We start from the raw sequence: 16,247 nt of genomic DNA, 5'->3' as shown, positions 1-16,247 counted from the left end.
CAGTATTCATATTTTGGAGCTGAGCACCGCTAAATAGGGAAGCAACTCCTGAAGAATTAAGACACAACTGTGGAGTCTGACCTGGGTGCCTTTGTTTTGTGTTGCAGATTTTTCTGTCTCGACTTCTCTGACAGAAGATTGCAGTGTCTCCTGGCACACCAGGGGGAATGTGGCAGAACAGGAGGGGTGAACTTCAGTACTGTAACCAGGCTGGTACTCTAACACCAGCTTTGCACCTTGGTGGCAGCATGAGCACTTTAGTTAGAGTCCCAAGTTAGACTCTAGTTAGATGTCTCAGCCATCCCCCCCCCCACCTCTGTCACATGGTGGCTGTCTTTATTGAGGGGTGAAGGGAAATTCTCCTAAGAAATATAAAGCTCTTCTGGGGTCACCTTCTAAAAACCATCCAGAAGTGGGCGAGCCTATCCTTGGGACTTCTTTCTTCACTCAGTTGGCTCCTGCTCCTTCAAGAACTTTTGGGGACAGGATGAAAGAACTCAAGGCTCCGGGCTTACCCACCACAACTTTGTAACCTCGCTTTTGCCATAATGGTCTCCTTATGCCTCCACTATGAAATGACCAGGACTCTTATGTTTTTTTCTCCTCTCATTCCTCCTTTTTTCTCTTCAGTATAATCTCTCTTTATTGAGAACTTACAGTATGCTAGGAACTATGCTATATACCCATACTACATCTCATTTAATTCTTACATATCCCTGTGAAAGAGGTAGTCATATGAATACCATTTTATATGTAAGAAAACCAAGGCATAGAATAGTTAAATAAATTGTCCAGGATCTTCTAGTTAAAAACTGGCAGAGTCAAGATTCAGTCTCAGGTCTTTTTGATGCCCAAACATATATACTTTACCTTTAAAAGTGTGGCTCATGGATGCCTGGAGTTTCCTAGGTCCTTTACAGGGTTCTGTGAGATCAAAACCATTTTCATGATGCTATTTGCCTTTTTCACTGTGTTGACATTTACACTGAAGGCACAGCATCAACGATGGGTAAAACTGTAGGCTGCTTAGCCCAAATCAAGGCCGTAGCACCAAACTGTAATACTAAACATTATATTTTTTACTAGAACGCACTTGCAGAATAAAAAAAAATCACTTTTACTCAAGAATGTCCTGATGTGGCAGGAAATATTAAGTTTCTTAAATGTTGACCTTTGAGTACATGCCTATTTAATATTCTGTGTAATAAAATGGGAAGTATGCAAAAACAATTTGTGCTCAATATGTTCGTCTTGAGGAAAAGTACATGTGCATTTGAGTTGCAAGCTGAACTAGCCACTTTCTTAATAAAATACCCGTTTACTTGAAAGAATGAGTGACAATTTATGACTAACCAGACTTCAGTATTTGGAAAATATTTTCTTACAGATGAACAAAGTGAGACTGTCATTTCAAGGAAAATGACTGACAGTATTTGTTGCCATAGATAAGACTGAAGTTTTTAAGCATATTAGAATTTGTGAAAATTTGTATTCATATTGTATCAGTCACGGTCTAGTCAGGAGAGAAAAACCACCTTGCATTTAAATAGGGAAAGTTTAACATAAAGAATGAACTATTTGTAAGAACAAAAGAGAATTCTAAAGAATACCCTAAGACTAAGGGAGAGTTCCAATAAAGGAAGAAATTTGGGTAAGGGCTGGGAATTAGACTTCATTGGAGTTGGTATCATGGTAGCCCCCTGCATGACGGGAAGCTACTCTGGGCCAAAGCCCATCCACAGTGAGTAGGCCAGGCCTGGCAGACGGGAAACTGCTTGTGATGGTCAATGGAATTTGCTGGAAGCTGTCATGGAGGCTGGTGAACATGCTGGGAAGCCCAGCTGTGGCACACACAGCGTTTACCAAGAAGCCCTTCTGTGGTCCTAAGAGGCTGCCCCCAGGGAGGAGCTGCAATGGTGGGTGAACTTTCCATAAAGCCACTCTTCATGGTGCCAAGGAAAGCTGGTAATGGGGAGATGCCAACTCCAATGAACATGACATTACTTAGTATCCCATGCACTGCTGGGTACCATGCACCAAGGAGCAAGCTGAGAAGATCACTGGAAGCAGGAAGAAAAGCCCTTTCCTCCTCCAGTGTTCTTCCAGTGCTGTCTACTGACAAAAGTTCCAACTGGCCAGTAAGAAACATTCCAGTATTACAAACAGGAATGAAGGTAGCCTTGGAGCTGAGCAGCAATAATTTGATGGCTGGCATAGTCCACCCTTTTGTTTACACAACTTCTGCACACACTTGAACTTCTGTTTGACACTGAAACAACTGTCTTTCTACCTAATGAGTTATAGCTATCCTTTGAACTAGTGAAATGCTCATCCTTTTCCTAAACAGATGTATAGTCTCAAGAGTTATTGTATCCATTGCTGGGTATATTAACATCTCCTTAAATTTAGCCATGGTACTACTAAATAACACCTAAACAGAACATTATAAAGTTTAATCTTCAACAACTTGTGTGTAAAATGATGATGAGGGGCCTGGCAGCCTGGCACCTCTTCCAAGGTGGTTTCCCTTGGTTTCCCAGAGGAAGGCTTCCCAGGGAGCTCTCCTACGCAGTGTAGCATTTCTTTATGGGCAGTCTTACAGGAGGCACCTTCCTGGGGAGTTCCACAGGTTCCCTAGCTGGCTTACCAGTTAGCTCAACGACATTTCTGAAGAAGGCTTCCCTGTAAGTTTCATTAGGTGCCCTGGCAGGGGTTTCCCGTTTTCCAGTTCCTGTTTCCCAGCCTCAGCTCATTGACTATGGTCCAGCTTGGATCCAGGCAACCCAGAGAACTTCTCTGCCTTCCTGCAGGCTGTAATCGCACCTTCTCCAACGAGGTCTGAATCCCAGTGGCCCTTGCACTGGTAACTTCCAAATAGTTAAAGACTTTTCTGACGCAATCTGAGGTGATATGGACAAATGTGGATTTCCAATATTGCATCGTGAAATGTATCAACATTTGCAAGATCTGCATAACTCAGTGAACCAATATTTCCAGATGATCAATCCATGCTGCAAAATTCCATTTCAAGTGTAAGATAGATCAATGGATTTTAATGTAACATTATACGAAAAGGGTTCTCATTCCAAGCTGTAACCTTTAAGAAAGCACCATTTTTTGAGTTTTGATGTAATTTCCATAAATATCCACAATTATCAGAAAAGATTATTAAGCTATTCCTCCCCTTTCCAAATACATATCTGTGTTAGGCTGTATTTTTTTCATATGCTTCAACAAAACAGCCTATCACAACAGGGTGTGTTCAGAAGCAGGTACGCGAATCCAGCTGGTTTCTATTAAGGCTGCCAATAAAGAGATTTGTGAATGTAAAACAAGGCCACTGTTCTCACCAATTTTGTTTTGGAAAATTAAAAAACTCTTGTATATATTCACATATAATAGATATGTTATTTTTAAATGAATTAATAAATATTTTATAATTTTCTCTGTCTCTCAGGCTGGAGTGCAGTGGTGTGATCTGGGCTCACTGCAACCTCCATCTCCAGGGTTCAAGTGATTCTCCTGCCTCAACCTCCTGAGTAGTGGGGATTACAGGTGTCTGCCACCACACCCGGCTAATTTTTGTGTTTTTAGAAGAGGCAGGGTTTCATCATGTTGCCCAGGCTGGTCTCGAACTCCTGGCCTCAAGTGATCTGCCCACCTTGGCCTCCTAAAGTGCCGGGATTACAGGGGTAAGCACCACACCCAGCCACTTTTCTCAGTTTCAATATCCAGTACATTAAATATCAATAGACAAAACCTACACAAACTTGAGGTCTTGGGGCTTCAGTGTGAAGAAGTTCTGAGACTAAGATTCCCGGGAGCTGCTGTTCTGGACTAGAGTAACTTTCCTTCCAAAAGTGAGTCCTGTGAGCTTGAATGTGGACAGCAGCTAAGGGCTGTGGCACATCAGCCACAGGGGTGCCTCTGCATTTGGGGCTTGAAAATTCAAAGATACTTACATCCAGATGCCTAGAGAAGCTTCAACTCCCATCTCATTTTTACAGCACTGCACGTGCTCCCTGGCCTTTTGCCTTCTTTGATGTCATTACCTGCCTGAGCCTTTGCTGAACCTGAGCGCCGGTGATAGAGAAGTGCCTTTTGTTTTGAAGAAGCCTGCCCTGAGAGAGACATATCATTGACTTTGTAAGAAGGAGCTTGGGTTGGATTTGGGGAGCCATTCGAAGGACACCCTACATGAGCACTGGGACAAGCTGCTGCTCTGGGCAACATATCTCCCCCTTGCCACTGTGGGCGCCCCCTCTATTGAACAGAGCCTGCTGCTGCTTCTCTGTTCTCCCATCTCTCTTAAATTGTACGGTTTTCACTTTCCCCTGGTGGAGTGGAGTATCTCTGTATCTTGTCTGATTTCTTCATGCTAGACGTTGGGCAGGAGGCACACGTGAAATGAATGAAGACTGGTCACCCAGAGCTTTCAGGGAGGTGCTCACTACCCTGAGATGCCAGGAGCTCCTGAGAAGAGTGGATAGGTCTGAGAATGAACTCTCTGAATTGGAAATAAAGTACAGCAGCAGGCTGGCTTGTAATATCCAGGGGCAGGAGTGGCCCTAGGGAGGGTGCTTCCTGACTTAGGTGTAACTGTTTGAAACATGCCTTGTTGAGCAATGTTGGAGATGCTCACAGTCTGGCTCTCAGGACTGGGAAGACATAACAGAATCACTGAAATCTCCCAAGATTGTGCAGACCAGGTAGGTCACTGTCTTTTCTACTCATCTCAGGCTCTTTAAGGGCAAGAGCTACCTGGAAAAAGAGGTATAGGGAAGTGCATCCAAGCATCTGCAAGAGGGTGTCCTACTCAAACGATAAGGAGGAAGCAGTTTCGTGCACCCATACATTACTCAAACAACAGATGCCCTTCAATGTCTGGTGGGAAATGTCACTAAGAGGAGCCCTACTCTGTGCCTTCTGTCCCAGGTCCCAAGTTCCTTGTGAGCTCTGCCTCTGTGCCCCAGGGGAGGCTTCAGGCTGACCAGCTCAGCAGAGAGGTGAAAAGAAGAGGGAAGCCTCCTCAGTCACCTCTGAGATAAAAAGAAGAAAGAAAAAAATAAAAGAGAGGGGGAGAAAGAGAGAGAAAAGAAAAAAAATCAAAGACTAATCCTAAAAATTCTCCTTTAATCTTAGAGCTTCCAGACCTAGTTTCTCTTTCATCTAGGACTTCGAAGTTATCTAGTTATTTTATGGGTAGTGAAACCACAAGGCGAAGAGAGGGTGGTGGGGGGGAGATTAAATTAATGAGCAGGTAAGCAGGTTTATTATTTCGTCTGATCCTTCCTTCCTTCCTGCTAATTTCTCTGAGCCAATTTGGGAGGCAGAGCCTATCATGTTAACTCAGAGACAGAGTATTGTATCCATGTTCTTTCTGAAGTCATTTATCTGAAGGATATTAAAGATCCAATTTACATAGACATTATGGCATTGTGAAGAGGGTGTGTGCATGTGCGCAAATGAAAGCGAGTGAGCGAGTGAGAGAGAGAGAGCACGCACGCTAAGGTATCCATCCAAGTGGGCCCGTGTTTGTGTACATACTCAACCTCCAATGAGTGCCATCTCTCATGAGGCTCTCAGAGAAGTTTGCAATCACTCAGCAAGTTAGTTCAAGAAGTCATTGGGCCTTGACAGAAACCAGGCTCCAGGCAACAGCGGAAATGTTTATTAAATTTGTGCTTCAACCCTCAGGCTCCTGCATTTCCTTATCGTTGCTCCTAGGTTCACAGTAGAGGAAATAGGGCCCTCTTGAGCTTGATATCTGCTTAATTAAATGCCTGATCGTATTGACCCAGCCCATGCATGTGCCTGTGTAATGAGGCACGGGGTAGGATAGATGCAGAAAAGAGGTCAGTTTCCCAGGTTAACCCTCAGCTCCCAGGTTAACCCAATCCAGTAAACAGAGAGCCCTCAATTCCCCACAAGAAAACTGGGTGACCTGGGACATTCTATGTAATCTGGCAGCTGGGTCTGTCATTTTAATCCCTCATGAAACATAGATAAAAAACACCTATTCTTCCTATGATTCTTCTTTGTTAAAAGCACAGAATGAAGAGATATGCATAATAGCACGCTACAGAGAATTTAGCAAGAATGAGGGGATATGAAGCAAGTATAGTGGTTTGTTGTGAAGATTCTTTCAGCAATAGCCGACGTCCCTTTGCTGATGTTGGGCTAACCAAGGAGCCTTGTGATGGATAATCTGGCCTCCTAAGCAGACTTTCTCACCAGCCCATGCCAATGGCTAGTGCCAGCGGTCCTGTAAGGGATGCTGCCATTGTGAATGAGTGTGCTGTCATTCACCTCCAATGCTTCCATTCATTTATTGTGTATTAGTCTGTTTTCACGCTGCTAATAAAGACCTACCTGAGTCTGGGTCATTTATAAAGAAAAGAGATTTAATTGACTCACAGTTGCACATGGCTGAGGAGGCTTCACAATCATGGTGGAAGACGGATGAGGAGAAAAATCATGTCTTACATGGCAGAAGGCAAGAGAGCATGTGTAGGGGAACTCCCATTTATAAAACCATCAGATCTCATGAGACTTATTCACTACCATGAGAACAGTAAGGGGGAAACGGCCCCATCATTCAATTATCTCCACCTGGCCCTGCCCTTGACATGTGGGGATTATTACAATTCAAGGTGAAATTTGGGTGAGGACTCAGCCAAACCATACCACATTAGTTCTTCCATTGTTCGACTGCCATTCATTGATGATCTGGTACAATTGTTCATAGCCGTGACTTTACTTTAGATCACCTGTGAAGTTATAACACTCATGCCTGGGCCTATTCCCAGACCAATTAATTCAGAGGCTCTGAGAGTGGCTCCTAGCCACTGGTATTTTAGTAAAGCATCCTAGGCTGTTCTAATGAGCAGACAGGGCTAAAATCATTGACCTGGTATATGCCATACATTGTGCTTGTCCCAGAAGATACACAGATGAATAAGATGCTCTTAGCTCAATGCAAACCATCCCCCTAGTACTGATCACTCCTGGGAACATGGGGTGATTATATTAATATTTCTGATTTTGAAAAGCTGAGGATCAGGATGAGACCTAAACTTTCTGATGACCCCTCTAGATGATCTTCTCCATCTGCCTTTACTCATGAGCCCAGCTTGCTGGCCTCACCCCTGCTCTTCAGAATGAGAAGCACTGCCTAAGTCCCAGGTATCCCAGTGTGGCCTCTCTCCTGGTCCGGGCATCTCCCAGGTCACTGCCTGCAGCACAGTTGGTGAAGTTGGTTTGGTGATGGTTGGTCTGTTTTCCACCCAGGTTCTGGGCCAGGTCTTCCTGGAATCCGTGAGGAGACAATACTCTCAACAGTCATCTGCCTCATTTTTCTTTCCTCCAGTTGCTCCCAGAAGACTGGCTCCTTTCTTCCCTCTTGAAGCCTGGATTCTTGTTGGACCTGCAGTGAAGTTTATGGTTTGTTTCTGAAACAACTAAGCTCATTTGAAAAGGTGAAAAGCTGGCTATTCTTCTGTAGATGGATCCAGATCAAGTGATGAGCCGTGTCCTCTTCAGGATTTTATTATTTGGTCAGGTGACACCTCCTTCAGGCAGTAATCTTTCAAAGGAGGCCATTTTCCCACAAGATGCCTTTGTCCTGACGTCTTCCAAGCCTTGGTTATGTTTGCCTCCTCAGTAGTCCTGCCCTGAGCAGCTTGCACCCTGCATTTTTAGTTCTGTGCCTGTCACAAGTCAGAGAAGTGGTAGTAGCTTAGGTCAAGGAACAGGCTTATAGCTGAGATGAAAGTCAGTCTTCCCAATCAATTGTTTCTTCTGTGACTCCCTCTTCAGAGCTGGCTGCTACAATCGGATGAGGTTATGATGTTTTATCATCAAGTCTGTTAAGGATCTGTTTCTTTCTGCAATCAAAACTTTGTTCCCGTCTTCTCGGGGACTTAAAATACTGTCCTTGAACCGAGACGGGGCCCTTGCGCATTAAACACACTTGCAACTTCAAAGCTATGCATGTGTTGCCACAGAGGGTCCCAGGGGAGCGTCAATAAGAGACGTGCGTTTGCTGTAGTACAAAGAGAAGCCTCGCTTCTTGATGGAGTTGATCTGAGGGGTGGCGGTGCCAGAGGGGTTTGTTGTTTGTCTCCAAAGGAAGAGAGGATTAAGGGAGGAGAGGCCTAAACTCCAGGAGCTGCTGGCTACCTTCCCAAGGAGGCTCATGGTCTCCTACTGGGGTGGCAGTGAGGATGATGCCAAGACCCCTGAGGCACTACCGTGCCAGCTGTTTCTGTCCTTTGAATAATCCTAAAAACACTACCATTTGTATAGCATTTTTCCATGTGCTACCTCACTTGATGCTCACACTAGCTCTGTGAGTAGGCAATGCTATTATTTCAGGTGTCAAATGAAGAAATGGAGGCTCGAGAGGTCAAATTGCATGCCAGTGTTTGCCCAGCTAATATTAGACCTATGTTCTTTCTTCTTTCAAAAAGGTGGCAAGTAGATTTCAATACCTGATTGATTGATAGCTGTTGCCTAGAAGGAAGGCTGTGTGGAAAAGGATTTTCAGGTTGCACCCGGGCTCAGTGGGAAAGAAGGCTGCGTTTGATTGGTAAGGTCAACTTCCATTTTATCATTCAACTGGGCCAGTTTTGAGAGTGAGAGGAACTGGATTAATCATGATGCCTGAATATCTAGTATAAACTTGAACTGTCCTGGACAAACTAGGATGTTTGACACCTCATTAAGTAATCATGTGTGGTCAGGGTATTGGGCTGGGGTGGTGGGCAGGGACCACAGTGAACATGTCAGCTCTGTCTTATTTCTATGACTTCTATGAGGACTGCTCTTCTCATCCCATTCTCAAGGGGACTGGTTCCAGCCTTTTATTTCCTGAAAAAGTGGAGGGGAGAGGTCACAGAGCAGAGATCATTTGATATGACCACAATCTAGACCATAACATGTCCTTCCCACTTGTGCTCTCAAATCCCCACTCCCCTCATCTCCTGTGTGCATAAGGTGAATAGCTCATTTCATCAGCAGTGCTACCACCATCTTTAACCACTCACTCCCCACCAGCTTGAAGATGGCTCAAAATCTCTCAAAACCCCCTCTTGTGCTTATTTGACAACCGTTTGTTCACTGGTGGAATTCACTGCCAGACCCACATCGATTCTTGCTCTGACTAGTTCAACAGCCTCCTCGCTCCTAACTGCCTCCTATCTTGTTTTCTCCATTTCATTATGGTATTTCCAAAATTCTTAATCTAACTGTACCGATTCCTAAAAATTGTCTTTGATTTTTCACATCTAAAACCATTAGGCTCACATTTCCAGCCTTCCAGGATCACCTTCCATTATTTCCCCACACAGACCATATTCTGACTTTCCCAGATTATTCCCCATTTTTTGAATGCATACATGAAACAATTTTCAAGCCTCTATTCCAGTGTACTATTCCTGCTGTAGTCTCTTCTCTTACCTCTTCTTCTGCCTGATTAATATCTATCTACTTAACCCTTAAAATTCCACAACTCCTATTAAACCCTCCCCTGTCCCCAACCCCAAGCAGGACTAATTTCTGCATTCACATAGCATGTTTTCACTTACAGTATAGATACTGGCTTGCAGCTTTATTTCTCCTACTCAAAGGAGTTGCATGTTGTTTATTTCTAACATGGTGCCTGGCACAGTAGCCACCTAAATACTGTTTGAGTAAATGAAGAGGTGAATGATGCTAGACCCCTGGACAGAACTTCTTTCTTCTAAAATGTTGAGGCCATCTTGGAATTGCTCTTATGGTTTGGGTTCTAGGGACTGCTCTCATTAAAGGGACCAAGGAAGATGAGGAGGATGGTGGAATGAGTGGAGTAGACCAGCTTTGCCTGCTGTCCTCTGTGGACTCAAGGTAGAGGCCAGAGGGCAATGGGGTTGGGGAATGGTGGAGAGGGGGTGTGCATGGCCCACCTAACTTGCCAAGAACTCTCTGCTCTCTGCAGAGAAGTAGAAAGTGGGGAACAGAGAATGGAGAATAAGCTGGAAAAACAAGCTCCTTTCTTTACCTTCATGTACCCTGTACCTTACCTTAAGCTTTCTCTTCTGCCCAAAAGCTGTGAGTGACCTTCTTTGCCTGACCCTAGTAGCATTCACTCCTGCCTCTCCCCTTCTTCTGTGGCACTGGCCTTGCCATCTGGACGGTGCAGGAGCCTGCTCTCCCTGACCTTCCCTTCTCAGCTCCTTCCTGGAACACCAAGCTTAGTAATGTACCTCCCTTGTTTCCACCAGCAATCTCCCCCACAGTGATGTTGCAGAGGAGTGGAGTGGGGATGGGATTGGGGGAGGAGGGTCGCCTGGACCTCAGCCTGAAATAGCAAGTTCAAGGGCTCACAGCCCCTGTGAGCTGCCCCAGCCGCATTCTGAAACCCACTTAATCCCAGCCTCTTGCTGGGTGGAGGGGCTCTGCTGCAGCTTTGCCCTGGCCTCACCATTGACCCCTTGCTACGAAACTGTTTATCTGCCTTTCTCCTCTTTGCCTCGGCACATTTTGGCAGCCCAATTAGTGCCTTGCAGATAGTTTCTTGAGTCTGAGCAATCCTCCTACCCAACCTTTCCCCTGCCGACTTCCCTTTCCTGCCCTTGTAGGGAGATGTTTGACAAGCTCTTTTCCATTTCATCTTCAAGCAGGCTGACACGCTCAGAAGCTCTGCTGCTGGCTTCCAAATGAAAAGCGGGTTAATGAAGGCGTATTTTCCAGCTTGTTTTTAAAAGGGAAAACAAAAGAGAGAGAATAGGTATCCTAGTTAATGGTTCCTAATTGCTTCTTTTCCGAAAAGTCTTCAGCGTAAAACAGCCTAATTGAGAACTTCCTAATCTTGTGCTGGAGAGGAAGCAAGGCTGTGCCTTGCACCTTGTAACTCCCACTCATCCTTCAGACCCCGCTGGCTGCCATCTCCTCACAGGAGCCTTCCCTTCCCCTTAGACGAAGTCAGGTGATTATACTGGACACTGTGTGGCGCAGCCTAGAACATTCTGAGGGACAGAAGTGTGTATTCTGCCAGCTGCTGGAAGGGTTGTCTGCAGACAGCCCTCACCTGTCAGCCCTCTTCAGGAGTTGTCCTTATTGAAGGACCACCTTGTCCGAGGTCATCCTTCTTTCCTGGGGCAGCTTGCATCCAATGATTGGCCTATGCAAGGACATGAAGGCCTGGACCACTCATTTCAGCTTGGCACAACTCTGAAATGCTATTCCGGCTTGTGGTGGCATCAGCTGAGGCTGTTAATGAGACTGCATCTCAGCCCAACTTCTCCCTCTGCCCATTCTAGCTTCCTTCCTTCACACTTATCTCCAACTCAGGGTCTGCTCCCTGAGGAACCTGACCTGTAACAGTAATCCTCCTTGGCATTGTCGTACATCCTTCCTAATCCTCCTCATCAGTGTGCAGTCATATGTTGGGTGCCCAAAAAGGCATTTTAGGAGGGGCGTAATGCAATGAGGCCATTTATGTCTTTCAGTTTAGCAGAGATAGATGGATTTGATCTTTGCAGACTTCTCATGCCCTATTAATTCCTACAAAACATAATCTACCTGTCTACCTACCTATCTATTGTCATCTGTCTACCTATCATCTGTCTGTCTACCCATGCATCCATCCATCCATCCATCCCTTCCTCCCTCCATCCATCATACACCTATCTGTACTAGAAGCTGTAGGTGCCCCACCAAGACTCCCTTTACTGGCTGATGACCCCATGTCCCAGCTGCTGTAACTATTGGTGCATAACAGTTCACAGGTGCACCCTTTTCTGGAGCGCCGTCCTTGGCCAAATGGGAGCTGCTTCCCCATGGAGACTGTGCTCTCACCTCTCCTTCCCCAGTGGCAGACCTCAGCTGATGACTGACGAGCATGGGGTAAAAGGGCAATTCTCTTGCTTCAAGGTGAGACAAGCTCTGAGGAATTCGCACTGCAGCGCTACCTGCCCATGAGATCAGATTGGAGCTAGTTGTCAGCCAAGGGCACATTCCTCATTAGCTTTTCTTTTAGTGCTGTTTTGCTTCTAATATGGTTTGGCTGTGTCCCCACCCAAATCTCATCTTGAATTTTAGCTCCCATAATTCCCATGTGTTGTGGAAGGGACCCTGTGGGAGATAACTGAATCGTGGGGGTGGTTTTCCCCCATACTGTTCTCGTGGTAGTGAACAAGTCTCATGAGAGCTGATGGTTTTATCAAGGGAAACCCCCTTCACTTGGCTCTTATTCTCTCCTTGCCTGCTACAGCGTAAGACGTGGCTCTGCTCCTCCTCGTCTTCTGCCAAGATTGTGAGGCCTCCCCAGCCACGTGAACTGTGAGTCCATTAAACCTCTTTTTCTTTATAAACTACGCAGTATCAAGTATGTCTTTATCAGCAACGTGAGAACAGACTCATACAGCTTCCCTCAACCCCCCTCTTCAAGTATACCACCCTAAAAAAAAGCTTTAACAAGGGTCCTCATATCAGGCTCTGTTTTTTGAGGAGCCTGACCTGAGACATTTGGTATTGAGCATGGTCCTAAAAAGCAAACAAACAAAACAGAACAAAAAAAAAAAGCAAAAAAGAAAAGAAAAAAAAAAAAAAAGCAGACACCAAGTGTGGGTTTCTAGAACTGGATTGCAATGAAGCGGGTAAAGTGCTGATGGTTCCTGGCAGGCTGTAGCAGTGGGATTGCTAACACCTTTACCTAGGAGAACTGGAAAGGGGCTGTACCAGCTGGCCCAGTGTCTTGGGAATTGGGAAGATGTCTGCTAGGGCTGCCGTAATATCACAGACTAGGTGGCTTAAACAACAGAAATGTGTTTTCCCATAGTTTTGGAGGATGGAAGTTTGAAAACAAGGTATTGGCAGGTTTAGTTTCTCCTGAGGCTTTCTCCTTGGCTTGCAGATGGCTGCCTTCTCACCGTGTCTCCAGATGACCTTTCCTCTGCGCATACATCCCTGGTGTCTCTTCCTCTTCTTGCAAGCACACCAGTCATATTGGATTAGCGTCCAACCCTTATGACTTCATTTAAACTTAGGGACTTTAGAGAGGTGATTATCTCTAAATACAGTCACATTGGAGGTTAGGGTTTCAACATATGGATTAGGGTAGCAGGGTACAATTCAGTCCATAATAGGAGCTTAGGGAGATATCACTATACAGACCGTGGAACTGGGTGGGTTTTGCTAAGCACTACTGATTTGTTGAAGAGAGAAAATGGCAGGCTCAAATCTACTAATAAACAATTTAAAGCGGCCGGGCGCGGTGGCTCAAGCCTGTAATCCCAGCACTTTGGGAGGCCGAGACGGGCGGATCACGAGGTCAGGAGATCGAAACCATCCTGGCTAACACGGTGAAACCCCGTCTCTATTAAGAAATACAAAAAACTAGCCGGGCGAGGTGGCGGGCGCCTGTAGTCCCAGCTACTCGGGAGGCTGAGGCCGGAGAATGGCGTGAACCCGGGAGGCGGAGCTTGCAGTGAGCTGAGATCCAGCCACTGCACTCCAGCCTGGGCGACAGAGCGAGACTCCATCTCAAAAAAAAAAAAAAAAACAATTTAAAGCAAAGTACTAGGCGTTTAAAAAGACCTTCCATTCCTACAGACAGGGGCAGGCAGAGCTAGAAACCAGGCTCAGGGTGTAACTGTAGAAGTGGCAGAACTTCAAAGAAGACTGAATTCTCAGCCTAGGTGAGTCACCTGTGCTGACAGCGGGGCTGTGACACAGAAGGTGTGGGACACTGACACTTGGGATGGGACTATCTGGATAGCTGTGCTTGAGAACTGAATCCTCAGAGTTTCCTGGACCTTTTGGGCCTGCATAAATGGCCCACTGCCATTTCAAGCAAGCAGAGGACTCTGCTTGCTTGAAAATGATGCAGAGACCTTACATGAGGCCTTCTAACAGGCCAGTGCTTGCTTTCCTCTGGATTTGCCCCCATCTCCCCACCTGGCCACCAGATCACAAATTGGGGTCAAATCTCAGCATAGACAGACTGGGGAAGGGTCTGCTGAGGGATTAGAGGATTCTCTCCGAAGCTGCAGGACCTGGCTACAATACAGTGGGGCCAGGAACGAGGGGTGGATCCAAAGGACCTAGATTGGGGAGGGGGCCAGAATATAAAGTTGGATAGGGAGAGTTTTCATGGCAGGGCACTCTCCCATGACACAGGATAGAACATCCTGGTGAGGGCCCCAAGTTCTGCTTCTAATGCACTGCTCAGACGGCCCTTGGAAGCTTGGAGAAAACATTGGCCCACATTAAACAAAACAGAGTTGCTGGAACTGCCATGGTCAACTGGGCAGAAAGAGACTAAAAGGCTCAGAGAAATGGGCATGCTAGAGTGGGCCTGTTATCTAATACTAGGAAATCTACTCTCAAACTGTTTCTCAGGAAGGCCTGGAGGTCACTCAGTTTACTAGGGTGATTAGGAATGTGTCAGTGAGGGACACCAGTGTCAGCAGAGAGGTTTGGGTAGGATTGAAGCGATTGTATTTCAGAATTTCTACTAGGCTCCCTAGTAGAAATGGTAAAAATCCCAGCACAGAAGAGGCCAGGTGGTAGCATCTAACTGTCAGAAGCACGGTGGGTATAATTACTGTAAGGGGCAGCAAGGTTGCAGCAGCAGCTAGGAGAGCCCAGACTAAGAGATTTCTGGAAATAGTACATAAATCATGGTGTTCCTAGAGGTAAAATAGATGGGCAGCTAGCAAAGATACTTGTGTGTGTGTGTGTGTGTGTGTGTAAACTCATAAGAGATCAAGAATGAATGAACATAAGACCGTCTTCAACCTTTCTAACAGAAAGTCAAGCTGCCTTGCTAGTTTCCAGAACTGAGCCAGTTCTCAAACCCAGCGCTCATTGACCATTGATTAAAGGGGAGGCCAAGTTCCCACAAAGACAAACCCTGCAGTGCCATACTAAGTGGGCACAGTAGTGATTCCCCCAGTTCTATAGGTCCCCAAATGACCTATAGTTGTTTACTCACATAACCAGGCACTGGAAAGAGGAAATGCCCAGAGCCTTTTGAGGTCTGTTGGAAAAAAGTTCTGAGTTGATGCTGATATTTGGGGACACAAGCACAATTATGACACTCCTGTTAGAGAGGTCAGAGGGGACCTGGCGATAGATGGCGTTCTGGCCCTGGCATGTCTCAGAATGGTCCACCTAGTGGTCATTTCTCTGGTTCCTGAAATATAATTGGATTGGACATGTTTAGCAAGAGATACAACCTTTACATTAGTTCTTTGACCTATAAGAACTATTGAATAGGAAAGGCCAGTAGAATGTACTGAAAGTTTCCTCTCTTCACCAGGATAGTAAATCAAAAACCATGTCACATTGCAGGGAGGATGGCAAAGATTAGTGCTTCCCTAACTGGTTTAAAAGATACTGAGGAGGTGGTTCCTGTCATTGTATGGGACAGGGTTGGTGATAAACCCCAGAGACTTAGGGTACTGCCACATCATTGAAGTTTTTAAGGAATTAATAGCCTAGGGATAGCCCCTCCCCAGGACAAGTTATTACTCCTTGTACCTCCTATCATTAAGAAATAAGCATAACACTTAGTTGGCTTCTCTGTGTTCTGGAGGCAGTATATTCCACTCTTAGAAATTCTGCTTCAATCCCTTTATCAGGTGACAATAGAAGTTCCCTTACATGGACAGTGCAAGCTAGGTCAACCCACCAGGCAAGTCCCTTAGACCAGTAGAAACGCTAGCTACATGTGAGGGGAATCTAGAATAGGTGGAGGTAGAAGATCATGAACAGCAGTCATAGCCTTGGGAACATGCAGCAGGGCTGTGGTTTAATCTATTAACCTTTCTTTTGCACCAACCTAATGTGTCTCCAAGGAGACTGTGATCTGTCAGAATTCTGAGGATGCTGTGTCTGGGTGGCGTGAACTTAGTGAAAGAAGAAAGTAGATAGGAGCTGTGCAAAGGGTGAACTGCAGTAGACGCTACTGGTGCCCAACCCAGATGCTCTTCAGCCCCTGCAGATACTGGCCAGCTGGCTTGGGAGACCACAGTCCCTGGGAGTTTATCTCAGACAATGATTGACTGTCACATGCGGGACAAAGGTCCCCAAGGTGGGTCTAACTCTTGGGTGGGGGGCAGTGATTTAGAGTTCTTGGGTAGAGTTTGCCCATGGGATCAGAAGCAAGTCTAAAGCTACTTTTAGCTGAGACACATTTTCACTCAGCTCCCCGTCTCTCCTGCCTTCTCCTTCCCCCTCACTCCTAAGAGTACATCCTCCAA

The 16,247-nt window shown here is 45.8% G+C and overlaps 1 long non-coding RNA gene across 1 annotated transcript in view; it reads left to right on the top strand.

Annotated features, from left to right (window-relative positions):
- LOC105476451 (uncharacterized) overlaps nucleotides 1–15,817 on the top strand; it is a 588,325-nt gene extending 572,508 nt beyond the window's left edge. Inside the window, exons 9-15 of the long non-coding RNA XR_011611091.1 lie at nucleotides 3,458–3,692; nucleotides 4,008–7,443; nucleotides 8,472–8,590; nucleotides 9,792–9,885; nucleotides 11,762–11,913; nucleotides 12,254–12,321; nucleotides 13,594–15,817. This is a non-coding gene — a long non-coding RNA (uncharacterized lncRNA). The remainder of the gene's footprint in view (nucleotides 1–3,457; nucleotides 3,693–4,007; nucleotides 7,444–8,471; nucleotides 8,591–9,791; nucleotides 9,886–11,761; nucleotides 11,914–12,253; nucleotides 12,322–13,593) is intronic.
- The last annotated feature ends 430 nt before the right edge of the window (nucleotides 15,818–16,247 follow it).

The sequence above is a fragment of the Macaca nemestrina genome, chromosome 12 (genome assembly GCF_043159975.1).
Source record: "Macaca nemestrina isolate mMacNem1 chromosome 12, mMacNem.hap1, whole genome shotgun sequence".
In the NCBI taxonomy this organism is placed as follows: domain Eukaryota; kingdom Metazoa; phylum Chordata; class Mammalia; order Primates; family Cercopithecidae; genus Macaca; species Macaca nemestrina.
The sequence above is the reverse complement of the archived record's forward strand: the minus strand, read 5'-3'. Positions and strand labels throughout refer to the sequence as shown.